The sequence below is a fragment of the Eschrichtius robustus genome, chromosome 10 (assembly GCF_028021215.1).
Source record: "Eschrichtius robustus isolate mEscRob2 chromosome 10, mEscRob2.pri, whole genome shotgun sequence".
Classification (NCBI taxonomy): domain Eukaryota; kingdom Metazoa; phylum Chordata; class Mammalia; order Artiodactyla; family Eschrichtiidae; genus Eschrichtius; species Eschrichtius robustus.
Genome location: NC_090833.1, coordinates 109441437 through 109455811, shown reverse-complemented (window position 1 = coordinate 109455811; position 14375 = coordinate 109441437). Strand labels below are relative to the sequence as shown.

Here is a 14375-nt window from a genome sequence, read left to right as displayed (position 1 = left end):
CTTCATAATTCCTGTCCTTCTTGACTCATATGCTCCTTATCCTTTTTAAACTCATAAACTAAAGGGGTAGACTATATGACCTCAAAGATCCTTTGAGATTCTAGGACCCCGCTGACTTACAACTGCCTTGCACACATAAAGCACATACACACTGTTTACTGGGGAGGGAGGGAAATATTACAAACAAATAAACTCAAGGCTATCCCCAAGACCTCCTTTTGTTTCACCTCCAAAATTTCAAGCATAATGCTTTCTTTTAAGGCCCCCCCTTAATTTTCCCCTGAATCCGATAATAATAATTTGGAGTCCTCACCAACTATCTTCTCCATTTTAAGCCACAATGCCTTTATACTTTACAGCTCCACTTCAGAAATAAAGGAAGTCAGGCTGGGAAGAGTAAGTCAAGGCTGGAAAAAACCCGGGATACAAAAAGATTTTATCAGTCTGGAATATCTAAGCAGATAACATTTAAAAGAGGTAAAGGCAGAGTTCAGCACTTAGATCCCGAAACTACAGGGAAATGATTTCACTTACTAACAGCACACACACACACACACACACAGAGTTGTGATTTTAGTTGACTATAATTTCAGTGAATCAAGAATATATGACTGACTAGGGGAAAAAAAAAAACTATCACCTGCTTATCCTGGTTTTTTTTGAAACGAAGTATAGTGTCAAAAACAAGAGAGTAAAAGTTACCCCACTCTGCACTCTGACACTGTATACTGAATACACTGTGCTGAGTGCCACACTTTAAGAGGGACATTAACAAAGTGAATGCAGGGCAGAGGACTGAGAAATTGGTGAGGGGATTTGAAGCTGTCAAATAAGGAACAGCTGAAGGAAATGGGAATCGACAGCCTGTGGAGTAGAAGACCGAGGAAAAGGATGGTAATCTCAATGACCACAGAGGCCCTGAGAGTGAAGTAAATGAACCAAGGCGGCCGGCAGAGACCTTAGCAAAATGCAGAGCATATTTAGCATCTAAGGGAGATTACTACCATCAGAAATGTGAGCTCTACATCACCAAAGCCTATAATTTTTTCTCAAGAAAAGCCAGAAAAAGAGATTTTTATGTGAAATCTCTGCATTTCTAAAAGTTGGCTCCCAATGTAAGTCTTTGTATAAGTTGGGTGGCCAAATGGTTATGTGCACGGGCCTTACTTGATCCATGCACACTAATTTGCAACTCATGTCTTGGGAAACATGATGGCTGTCTTCCAGCATCTGCAGAACTGTCAGAGGGAAAAGGAATAGACTTGTTCTACACAGCCCTAAAAGGTGACACTCACAGAGAGGCAAACTGCAGCTCAATAAGGAAAAGCGTCCTAAAAACTAGTCTGCAAATTAGAATGGGCTGCCCAGGGAAGTTCACATCACTGTAAGTATTCAAGGAGGGACAGGTCAGTAAATGTTATTGGCAGATTCAAGAATGCTGCCTCTTAATACATCTGGTCAAATAAACCTCCCCAAGCCTCAGTTTTCTTTCCTACCTTCCTCCCCCCTCAAAAAAAAGGAATATTGTAACATTTAGCCTCTTATCTCTCGGAGTTACTATAAAGATCAAAATCTATGTAAGAAAAAAAAATATGAAAGTATGATATGATCGCCAAGAACTAAAGTAATTTAAGACATTATTGTAATCTACCATCAAAATGTATTTTTGTATGTCTTATCTCTCTTACTATACAGGCTAAGGGCATATTCCAAATCTAATTCATTTTTTTAAATTCCTCACTCAGAGTATCAAATATTTGTTGAAAAAAGGTTTAAAAGGAAGTTGGAGGAGAGGGTTAAAATGATGACAATATAAGAGGATAAGATAAACAGTCAACAAAGCAAACATCCAGGGGGTTAATCATTAATAACACTGATCAGTCTAAAAGGTATTGGGCACAGTCAAACGGAGAAATACACAAAAGCAGCAACATGTGTGTGAAGGCGCGATACTCTAAGGCAGGCACTGGCAAACTACAGCCAGCTGCCTGTTTTGTAAATAGAGTTACATTAGAATACAGCCTTGCTCATTCAGTTATGGATTGCACATGTGTATTATTGTATGTACATATCGTATATATGTACTATATATCAACATATGTTGTTTTCAGTCTACAACAGCAGAGCTGAATAGTTGCAAAGCCTAAAATACTCACTATTTGGCTGTTAACAGAAAAAGTTTGCCTATTTTTCTGTAAGATTACTCCCAGGTTACAAACCACAGAATGCTGAGACATAGTTCATCTTCCCTATGGCTCCATCCCTGCGATTTTAATGGGTCATTTTGGTACACGTGAGCAAAATCCTACACTAAACATCATGACCTAAGTGCAGAGGAGGTAAATATGTCACTGAATGGGGTCTTCATATTCCTCTTATATACCCAAGATAATAAAATTTTTCACGCTGCTTCTTTTCCACCTAGTAATATCACCAAAGAGATCTGAAAAACTCCAGGTGTACAAGGAGTGTGGGACTGGCTCAGGCAGGAAAAGATCACGCTTAGAGGTGAGCCTCCCCCTGCCTCTCTTGAGTTCTCGAACTCCGTCTGCTTGAGCTCCACTATTTCAAGGAACCGACAAATAGATAAAAAATCCTTTCTTTCCTCTTAGTTACCCTATTATTACTGGTTCTCAAAAGAAACAGCAGCCGAAAATTAAGAGGAAAAAACCAAAATGAAGATAAATATGTTAACAGAAGTTTTCTGAGCTAAACTTAATATCCAGCAGAAACTAGTGCACAGTTTTACGACTTTATGAAAGGTTCATATTCCTTGCCTCACTCTGAAGTAATTATATGCAAAGACATTCAACTCTCTACCAACAGCAAATCCGGAGGGATCTTCATTTTTCTCCTAATACCTGAATCTCCTTCTGCTTCAGGCAGTATCTCCAACCCTCCTCCAAGGGACCATCTACCAGTCTTGGCTCAGTTAGGGAAGCCCACACACACACACAGCCCACGCAGCCAAGGCCTCACTCCTGCACCACCCTTCAGTGAGTTTTCATTCAACAGCTAGCCTAAAGCCCTGAGGGAAAGGGCAGGTCCTTATCTAATCCCCATACATTCTTCTGATGGCGTCAAGCCATCCTTTGAATTTCCCCTCTTCACCCCCTAGAGGTCTACTTCTCAGGCTTAACTTTACCCCTGACTCATTTCTCTCAAACCTGTTTGCTTAAACTCTTTGTATTCACAGGTTAAAACACTGAGGCCTAATCATAAAAAGATTCCAACTACATACGCTAAGCATTTAATGCCAGGTTTTCTTCCCCTTAGTAAAGTGAGGGGTGGGGACCTGAAGACGCAAGCCCGGCAATTGTTTGTCCAGTAGGTATGCCCCCGGAGAGCAGTGGCCATCCCTTCAAGTATTAAATAAACCATGTTCCAAGTATTCTGAACATTCACGATTCTAATCCTCTTCCGGAAAGCACTGAGGCCAGTTTCCCTCATATCAATATTTATGAGTACTAACGACTCCTCACAGGCAGAAGATCAGGAAATTCCCACAGGAAAAGGTATTTTTAACACACCAAGTATGAGTTTAAGAACATGGGTCTTCTTTCACCATGAAATATTTAAAAGTCCCCCTGGTAAAAGTTGGTGAGAACGCTGAGCTCCACTCAAGACTATCAGGACCTCCCAGGTTACGATCTCAGGAACTCAGTACACTTAGAATAACTGAACCAGAGTGCGAGACACTGGCTGAGCAAAACGGGGGGAAATGCCGTCTTCGTGACTACAATGCACAGATTTTTTAAAAAACGAAAGAAAACATGGGGAGCTCAGCCTTCAAAAATGAAGCTACCTAAATCGGAGAAAGAAAGCGAGGAGAAGAAATATAAAGAGACCTCTTAGATAAACCACATATGGGGAAAAAAACTGGACATGTGCTCTGCCTCTCCTCCTCCAAAGGAGTAGAACCGAGAGGACTTGATGAAGCCCCTTAGAATTTTTGAAGAGGCGGGAGGAATCCACCAAATTCAAGTCTTTTGAGAGCCACAAAAACCTAAAAAGGTTCTGAACCACTGGCTCAACGTGGAGAAGAGAAACAGCCTCTCTGCAGTCTGGCAGCCCTGCCCGGTCTCCATAGGGTTCCGGATTCGCACTGAACCGTGCGGGGTAATCCGGATAACTCGGCTAAGATTTCAGTCGTGTAGACGCGCACTCCGCAGCCCCTCTCCTGCCCAAGCAGCGCTGGGCCCATCGCTTCAGAGCCTGGGCCCCAGGGCCCCAGAAGCACAGAACGGCAGCACCTGGACCCTCGGGCAGGAAGTGGCTATTCTGACTGTGGGCTCCTCATGAAAGGAGGTGAGCCTGGTGAAAAGAGCCAGAGGAAGAGCAGCTGCTGGCGGCTGTGTCTGAATGCAGCGGAAAGCAGACCTGGGAGTGTGTGCACGCAGAAAAGGGGAGGGGGGCAGTCTGGGAGGCCCCTTCGTGGGCCGAAGATGCTCTGCACAAGCAGCTGGACAAACACGGGGGGGAAAGGAGGGGAGAGGGCTGCACAGCTGAGGCCGAGCCTTTAGAAAAAGGGGTGGAGGTGGGTGCGAGGTAACTGGGACTATAGGGGGCGTCTGGGGGTGGGGAGGTCGCCTTTAGACCCCCCCATACCCCCGAGGGGGCCCGTTACGTTACCCCCCCCCCCCGCTCGCTGGTGGCTAAGGCTCTGGAAGTCCTCTCCCGAGACGTCTGGGAAGGCCTACTCCGAGGCTGCACGCCCCCGCCGTACCGGGCAGCAGCCTCTCGCCGGCTCCAGCGGCCCCGAAGCGGCCGGCCCCGGACCCGCCCGGTGCCCGGCGCTCGCGACCGGCCCCGGGATCCCTACCACGAGCCCCTTCCGGGCTGGCGCCCCGGCTGCTCCGGGCTCCCGCCGCCACCAGGAGTCCTACCGGCTTCCAGTTCAGGGACGAGCCGCCACCGCCTCCTGCGCGAGACTCGGGTTCCCAAAAGCCGCTCTCGCCGCCTGCAGCCCGCCTTCCAGGCCGCGCCGGATCCTCAGCTCCCCCTGCAGGCTGGCAGCCATTTCCGACCAGCGCCGGCGGAACTTGCCGAAGTGCGCCGCGCCGGAAATGGCCGAACACGGGCGCTCGCGAGCGGGGGGTGGGGTGGGGTGGGGGTGGGGGCGGGGGCGGGGGCGCGGGGGGAGCGTGGGGGGCGGGGAGTAGGCGGTGGGCGGGGGCAAAGGGGGCGGGGCGGAGGCGTCAGCAACTTTGCCGACCGCGCCCGAAGGGCCGCCAAGGCCTTGGGCACCGCGAGCGGCCGCGCCGGGGATTGTGGGAGACGCCCGCGGGGAGGAAGCGCGTGCCCGCCCCTCTGGGCCCTCAGACCCGCGTCCTACCAATGCCCCTCACCCTTTCCGAAAAACCTCTCCGGGGGGTGCGAAGAGAATGCTCCCGCCGGTTCTGGATCGCGTTCTGACTCCAGAACCTCAGCCGCTTGGAGCGGCCCGGTGAACTTCAGGTGTAAAAATAAAGCCATCCCCACAGAAAAGGCCTTCCTCAATGAGCTGACCGGTCTCCGGCAATGGTCTGGAGTTGTGAAACACTCTGATTATTTAACAACAAAGAAAAGGCCGGACGGCGTGAATGCCTAGGGGAAAAAAACCCGGGGCTTTGCAAAAACAATGGTTTAGTCTAGTCGTGTTGGCGTGATCAACCAAAACTGGGAGGAAAAGGCGATGCCGTTTGAAATACTTACGAGCCAACCCCTGTGAGCGGAAAAGCGCACATATTCCTACGGCCCTAAGAGACGCGTCGCTGTCAACTTCCACACTTGCAAAGTCAGGACAAAACTTTATAACTGAAATGATGGGAGTGGGTGAAGGAACTCCACCAGTCCTGGAAGACACACCTGATTATTACTGTTCACTCAGGAATGCGTTTAAGCCATTATTTAAAATCCGTAAATGCAATATGATCTAAGATCAAATTTGCTTCAACTTTTTTTAAACATGCTTTTAATTTCCAAAGGGCGGGGCTTCTACTCCAGGGTTTTCCAACCAGGGAACCCGACACACACCAGGACCCGAAGAAGCTGGGGAGGCAAAGCAGGGGTGGGCTGGGATCCCCGTACTTGGGTGGTCTGTACGTTAGACAAACTGCACCCCCCTGAGACCCCTCCACAGCTGCCCTGTCTCATCCACACACCCTTCCTGGTGGAGCCCAGAGGCCGACATGGGACAGTTTGGGCAAAGGCTTCCATTTGCAAAACAAAACTTTTAAAAACCTAGCAACCTGTTCTCCAGAGCACACTCTTCATCTCCCCAAACCCATCCACCCCTCCTTTTTCTGATCCCCCTTTTCTTCTCTCTTTCCTGACATCTCCTTACTCTCCCCTCTCACCGCACTCTTACCTCTCCTTTTCCCTTTATTACTAAGGACAAACTTAAACCTTCAAAGTCGTACCACCGTCATATATGTACAAAAACAACCCCTTTCTGGGCTTCCCTGGTGGTGCAGTGGTTAGGAATCCGCCTGCCAATGCAGGGAACACGGGTTCGAGCCCTGGTCCAGGAAGATCCTACGTGCCGCGGAGCAACTAAGCCCGTACGCCACAAGTACCGAGCCTGCGCTCCAGAGCCCGCGAGCCACAACTACTGAGCCCGCGTGCCATAACTACTGAAGCCCATGCGCCTAGAGCCTGTGCTCCACATCAGAAGCCTGCACACCACGATGAAGAGCAGCCCCCGCTCACCACAACTAGAGAAAGCCCGCGTGCAGCAACAAAGACCCAATGCAGCCAAAAATAAAGTTAATAAAATCACACACAAAAAAATCCTTTCTAACTTTTACCAACTTTGTTGAGAAAAGTTGGAGGCAGGGAAGCAAAAATCAAAATGCTTTAAAAATCAAAAGAAATGAAATGAAAATGGGGAAAACTGTTCTGTTGCCCAAATATCAAGAATAGCCTAAAGTTGTTCTTTTTTTTTTTTTTTTTCCCTTCACACTTCATCTTCTTGGCTCTCCTCCAGAGGTCTGTGGCAGCAGGCAAAAGTCTGGCAGTGTGGGAGGAGGCGCAACAGAAGCCCAGAAGCCAGGGCTGGTTCATCACCAAGCACTGGTTCATCTCCACGCAGACAAGAGAGGGCCTGCAGATAGCTGCTTCCTGGCGGACTCATCCTAAATGTCGTCTTCTACATCTGAGTGACTTAACATTGCTGCCCCTAACGCCGACTTATTTGATTCCAACAATAGTTCAAGATTTAGGGTGAAAAAGGATACCCAACCAAAATTTGGTCGAACCTTGACATCCCCAGAGCCCTGAGTGCTGCTGAGCACCTGCCTCCTTTGGATCTTGTGAGCCTCTTTTCTCCCACAGTTCATCTCTCTAGCTATGATGCGGGCCACTTTCTTTTCCTCTCCGCATTCTCTTCCTAGCGTCATCTCAGCCTCGAAGCAGATCCCTCACTGCATCGCCCCAGTCCCTATTTTCCAGCTGCACTGGAGACATCACCATCATCATCCTATGAATACCTATTTTATGAATACTAAGCTAAACCCTTGGTCGGCATTGTCTCATTTAAATCCTTGCAGGGTGATATCAGCTTACTGATAGGGAACTGACATGTCAAGAGGCTAAATAAATAAGGTGCCCAAGGTCACAGAGTGAAGTGCAAAGTACAGATGGAACTCCAAGTCTCCCCAACTTCAAAGTCAATATTCTTGACCAGAACAATCTGGTTGTCTCACCAGGACCTTAAGCTTAATGTATCCCACACTGAACTCATCTTTATCCCTTCCCCCTATGCTCTCCTCAAATGCCCTTATTTATAATAGTGTGACCATCATCTTTCCTAACGTAGAAACTCAAAACCTGGTATCATTTTTTTTTTTTTTTTGCTACGCCACGCAGCTTGCAGGATCTTCCCTTGGCAGTGAAAACACCAAGTCCTAACCACTGGACCAACAGGGAATTCCCCTGGCGTCATCTTTGACATCTCTCTTTACCTGCACGTTAAATCAATTTTCAAGGCTTAAAGCCTTGACGTGTAGGATCTCTACCATCTGTCCTCTGCAGTCTCACACCTAGTTCCCGGCTTCAAGTCCTCTCCTGGGCTGTTACCTTTCTATTTTAAGTTCTGGCTCAGGAAATACAATCACATTCACAGGGGCTCTCCTCCAGAAAGAAAGCCAAGACAACAGGACATACAATGAAGCTCATCTTCGCTGATATGAGACCTCTCCATATTATGACCTTTTACAACATATTGTAGGCTTCTAATAGCAGGAGCCTATTGGTCTTCCCTCTAAAGCGTGGTCATAGGGACTCAGCAGTGCCCATTCTCTTTATTTTTGGTTCCAAACTTTAAATTCCCAGAAAAGAGACATGACTGGCCTGGCTTGGGTCCCTTTTCCACCCCTCGATCAATCAGCCTTCAGCCTTGGTTGAGCAGCAGGTGAACCTTGTCTAAATATAGCAGTTGGAACCTCTCCTATAAATAGGGCTTGTTCCCAGAAAAGGAGGCATACACCATTCATTGACTTGTTCATTCATTACATCAATAAGTAGCTGAGCACCTACCAAAATATATGCAAGGTTCTTTCATATATGCAAAATGTCTAGAACATGACCCTGCCCTCATGCCATGAAAGTCACAACATAAAAAGATAAGAAATCGAACTTCCCTGGTGGTGCAGTGGTTAAGAATCGCCTGCCAATGCAGGGGACATGGGTTCAAGCCCTGGTCCGGGAAGATCCCACATGCCGTGGAGCAACTAAGCCCGTGCGCCTCAACTACTGAGCCTGCGCTCTAGAGCCCGCAAGCCACAACTACTGAGCCCGTGTACCACAGCTACTGAAGCCCGCATGCCTAGAGCCCATGCTCCGCAACAAAGAGAAGCCACCGCACTGAGAAGCCCACGCCCTGCAACGAAGAGTAGACTAGACCCCGCTCACCACAACTAGAGAAAGCTCACGCACAGCAACGAAGACCCAACACAGCCAAAAATAAACTAATTAATTTTTAAAAAAATAAGAAATCACTAGATAAAATCATAACAATATTCACCCTTAAGAGACCATCAATCCAATTATATGTAATGGAAGATAATTCACCACACCATATATAAGCCTCTGGTGGTAAAAGTAATCAGTACTAACATGTACATGTTCAACAAAACCAGTTCATGGCAGCACCACTAGAAACAGACAGAAACAGAATAAAAACTACCCAAATGTCCATCAGCGGTAGACTAAAGTATAGTGTATTCACACAGTGGAATACTTTACAGCAATGAGAATGAATGCTTTGCAAATATACACAACAAAATTGATGAATGTCTCAATGTTTAGCAAAAGAAGCCAGACATGAAAAAGTATATAGGGTATGATTCCACTCACGGAAAATATGAAAACGCAAAACTAGTCTACTCTTAGGAAGTAGTTACTAGAGGGGAACAAAAGGGGCTGCGTGGGCGCTGGTCCTGCTGTTTCTTGAGCTGGGTGCGGTTACACAGGTGCGTTCAGTTTGTCCCAATCCATCAGGCCGTACACTTATCATATGTGTCCTTTTCTATATGTAGGGTATCCTTCAATTTAAAGTTTTTAAAATTAAGCAATTAATGGTTAAGGCAAGGAGCCTTTAATCACCCTTGAACACTGTTGCTATGATTATCCTAGAGATGCCAATTACCGCTGGCCCCATCCGCCACCTTCTTAGAGACCCTAAACCCCGTCAGCCTTTGGAAAGAGCCGCCACTCCTACTGCACGGCCTCCTCCCCTCCAACCCCAGCTGACTGGACTTGCTGTCACCTGGACACTTGGGAGCCGGACACTTTGAAGCTGAGTCAGGTGATAGAGAGTGCTTCAGCTAAGAAATTGCACAGATCTGAGGCAAAGAATTTCTGGACATATGCACAGTGATAAGCAAAGAAAGTTGATCTGCAGAAAATAGAGCCAATACACAGAAGGAAGCAAACAAACCTGTGGGAGATGGAGGGACACGCCCCCGAGGCCGCTTACTCTCCAGCTCTGGTACGCATGCGCCCCACCCGCCGCTGGGTATCCGTCAGATTGCTCATGTAACCATACTAGCACAAAAAAGAAAACCTTACTTATTTAAATTAGTGTGAATAGGTTTGTTTGTGGCACGTATTATCTCATTTAATCCCTATGACAACCCTACACAGTAAGTACCATTATGATTCCCATTTCTCGGATGAGAAAACGGAAGGCCAGAGAGGACAAGTAACGCGCAAATCACACACCCGGTAGGTGATGGTGCCAGGATTTGGACCCAAGCAGTCTGATCCCGAAGCCTGAAATCTTAACAACTTGACTACACTGCAGTGCGAGGGAAATGCTGAAAATGGCAACGTGAATTGCATGTTGCATTAATGGATTTAACTAAGGCATCTGATTCTGTTAAACGGAGAAATGATTAAAAAAAAGATTTAAAAACTGGCTGTCTGAAGAAGTTGGTAAGCGCTTCTTTCACAAGGGAATTATAGTTTGAGTTGTAGATGTCAGAGAAACATAAAACGCATATAATGTGACAAATTATACTAAGTAAGACTGTGTTCTTATACCAGGAAATTGTTTATTTAAAAAATTTCAGCAAAACGCTCTCTTGGAGGATCCCCACTGATTACCTATTTTCCCCAAAATGTTAATACCCAGGAGAAGGGAGTTTTAGTGCTATGGAAGGAGAAATTGATGATAAAAGTTACTTCAAGTCTCAGGGAGGGAGGTGCCAGTTGTCAGTTTCCATGATGATGGCCAGGCCCACAGTCCACTCAGCGAAGCTTCTAGATCAATCACAACCAAGCCATTGGTGACCCCCAGCAACCTTCAAAAGGTATGATTCAGGAATTATCAGTGAGTTTAAGTCAGATAAGAACTTGTTCTCTCCCTAATGCTTTGATTTTCAAAGAAAGTGCTGACAACCACTACTCAAGATCTTTTCTATATATAAATGATTGAGCAATTTTGTGGCTTATATTTAGAACAATGCATGACAATTTCTAGATTAGAGTTCCAAGGTTACTCTTCTCTTTGGTCCATCAATGCCAAAAAAAGACAAAAGGTCATCTTCTGAGGCTCCACGGATAGCACTCTTTAGCCTGCTAAATGGCTCAGTCTGAAAGTCCTTGCTTTGAAGTTAAAAAGAGGCTGTTTTGTCATCTGGCAAAAGGTGGGACAGTTTGGGTGGTTTGCGATAATTTGTAGTAAGAACACTGAGTTAACCTGAGGCCCAAAACAAAGCACGTATTATCGTCAAAAAGAGGATTTAACTCGTTTCCTCACTACCTTGCACGTGGCTGTGAAAAATAAGTTTTGCTAATAAGAACCTACTGTAGAGCACAGGGAACTCTACTCAATACTCTATAATGGCCTCTATGGGAAAAGAATCTAAAAAAAGAGTGGATATATGTATACATACAACTGATTCACTTTGCTGTACATCTGAAACTAACACAACATTGTAAATCAGCTGTACTCCAATAAAAATTTTTTAAAAAAGAAGAAAAAGAAGTTTTGTACTAGTTTCACATCAGGAAGCTTAGCCTGAGGCAAACCTGTTGTCTACACACGACATGTAATCTATAGTGACCAATTAACATTCTAAAAATTAGTCATTGTCCCTCAAATATAATGTATCTGTCTCTAAGTTCCCTTCTTCCCTCAAAAGCCTTCTCCCCTGTGTGTTTTTATTCTCTGCTCACCATGTCAGCACAGCTTTGCCGAGGCAGCCACATTGGACGATCAGTAGATATCAAAATGCCATCAAAATTTCCTAAGCTTGCTCCTGGAAGTGCCAAATAGTGATGCAAATGTCCCCAAAGGCAAATATACAGGCACCTAACATTTGCCCTAAATTAGGCCAGTGAGTAGTAAAAATGTGCCCAGTTAGGTACAACATGCCACAACATGGCATGAATGACTAGTTGAAGACCTTAATGCACTGAGAGCTATAACCAGAAAAAAAGACAAGTCAGGCCAAGCACTGATGGCTGAGTTCCAATGTCACATTTGTAGGCAGCTCCACGACTCCAAAATTGTCCTAATACCAAAAGTCACTCATAGATTCAAAAAATCAACTGCTCACTACTTTCACTTAAAAATGCTTCCTGTAAACAAGGCATTCCAACTGAAAATTAGCCAAGTGTCTTAGAGGTACTTAAAGAACATCAGTTAACATCTTAGTTAACCAATTTGGCTGGAAAATCAAAATTGAAAGAGCAATTTCCAAATGTAATCTTGCTCAAAACTTTTAAAATATATAACTTTTTAATAACATATGGGTTTATGTATTTTTTTTAAAGCAGTTTCTGCCAACCAGATTTTCAAGAGAAAAATGTAGAGATTTAAACCAATTCATGAAGGTTTGCAACAAGATTTTATTAAAGAGAAATACTATTTTCCCAAATATTCCTAAATATGAATTCTCAACCTAAATAGTGAGAGCATGATGCTAGTGGTCCCAGTCAATCCCAGAACAAAATTATCATTGACCCCTTCGTCAACCCAAGCCTTCAGAAGCCTTGCAAAGACTACGCCACAGGTCAAAAATGAAACCAAATGAAAGTGTGACCACATTGCTACAAATATATCAACTCTGTGGTCCCAAACGAACAACCCAAAGCTCAACTCTAATGGATAATGTCGGATTATTTCACCCTCTTGTTACAAAGGGACACACTTCATTACGTTGTGTAGGTTATGAAGAAAAGCATAACTGTAAGGTGAAGAGGTGATTATTTAGTAAAAAGGATGGCTGACATAAGTGATGTAAATAATCTAAAAATATTTTAACCATATGTGAAAAATGCTAAGTATGAAAATCCTTTAAAAGTTCAAATACTACATGCATCTGTATCATTTTTAGGTACATTTAACTATGTTTCAATGATGCTCAATATTTCCTTATATTTCATATTCAATTAGCTTAAACAATAAGCATGTAAATATTAGTGGGTTCATAAATTAATAGCCAAAAAATCACAAAAACTGATAAATTAAATATTTGCCAACTCTATGGCTTCCTTCCAGCTCATGAGCACAATTTTATAAAATTGCTATCTTTATGTATCAACCATTTCCATTTCTCCTTTTTTCACTTACTTTGAATGGACTATATGTGTTTCTACATGATTCTCATAGTCATCTCTAAAGACATTCCATGTCTGTCTCAGTGGTTCCTGAATGACAGTTTTTAGAGCAAGATCAAACGAAGTTTTCATCAGTCTACAGTTAAATGAGAAAAGCCAAGGCAAGTTAGTGAGTTTTTAATAAAGCTAAATTTATTCAATTGAAAAGATTGTCCTTTGAGATTATGTCCTTTCCATTTTCTTGTGTTAACATGTGTTTTTATGAAATGATGGTAATGGTAAATGGCAGTTTTTTCTTTATCTTCCTTATATGACAAAATACTGAAACATACCTATTTTGCTCCCTACCACTACCAGTTATTTTTTATTTTACTAGTCCGTTAAATCCAAAAGTCAACTAACTACCAGTCTGTCTAAAGATCCCCCTTCCTGGCATTTTAAAGTATGAGCCCACACAGACACACTCAAAAAAAGGATTGTGGAAAGACTCCTGTGGTAGCAGACCTCCAAAATGTCCCCAATGATCCCTGCCCCTGGTATTCACACCCTTGTGGTCCCCTCCCACTCTATACCAGGGATGGTGTGTGTGACCAAGAGAACACAGGAAAAGTGATGACATGTCGCTCCTGAGATTAAGTTATACAAGGCTTTTCAGCTTTCACCATGGTTGCTCTCTTTCTTCCATCCCTCACTCTGGAAGCAGCCAGCTGCCACGTCATGAGCAACGCTACAGAGAGGTCCTCGTGATAGGGAACTGAGGCCTCCTGCCCAAAGCCAGGTGAGTAAAATTGGGAGCAGACCACCCCAGCTCCAGTCAAGCCTCTGGATGACTGCAGCCTAATGGAAGACCCTGAGCCAGAACGGCCCAGCTAAGCTGCTGCTGAATTCCTGACCTACAGACATTGAGATATAATAAATAGTTGTGTTTTAAATGACAAAGTGTGAGGTAATGTGTTATGGAACAATAAATAACTAATGCAACTCCTTTATCCTTTTTCAGCTACAAGATGAACAGCTCTCTAGCCCCAACACAGTGCCAAAACCGCTTAACATCTATTCATGCCTACATTGGGAGAGAGAGGATTAGTGAGGGCTTGTGATCTCCATTACTCTGGCTTTAGTTTGCTTACATCGGCTCTTTCCTTCTCCGTTGCTTTTTCTACTTTTCTCATATTGACCTAAGTACTCAGTAAACTGAAGAATCCATCTCTAGCAAGGAAATCAATTCTACAAGTCTGTAGGTTTAGTTAAAGGGATCATCCTATGTAAATATGGTATTTTATAATATTTTAGAAATCTGGTAAATTTCTATTGACAGAATCCCTCAC

The 14375-nt window shown here is 44.5% G+C and overlaps 1 protein-coding gene across 5 annotated transcripts in view; it reads right to left on the bottom strand.

Annotated features, from left to right (window-relative positions):
• EXTL3 (exostosin like glycosyltransferase 3) overlaps nucleotides 1–14375 on the bottom strand; it is a 136278-nt gene that overhangs the window by 59690 nt on the left and 62213 nt on the right. For 2 of the 5 annotated variants that reach the window (XM_068553244.1, XM_068553247.1), the window contains exon 1: nucleotides 4887–5019. The exons of 1 other annotated variant lie outside the window; for it this stretch is intronic. The gene's annotated coding sequence lies outside the window, so the exon portion shown is untranslated. Of the gene's footprint in view, nucleotides 1–4822; nucleotides 5020–9919; nucleotides 9940–14375 lie in introns of those variants that run through there. 2 more of the 5 variants (XM_068553246.1, XM_068553245.1) reach the window with 2 other exon arrangements.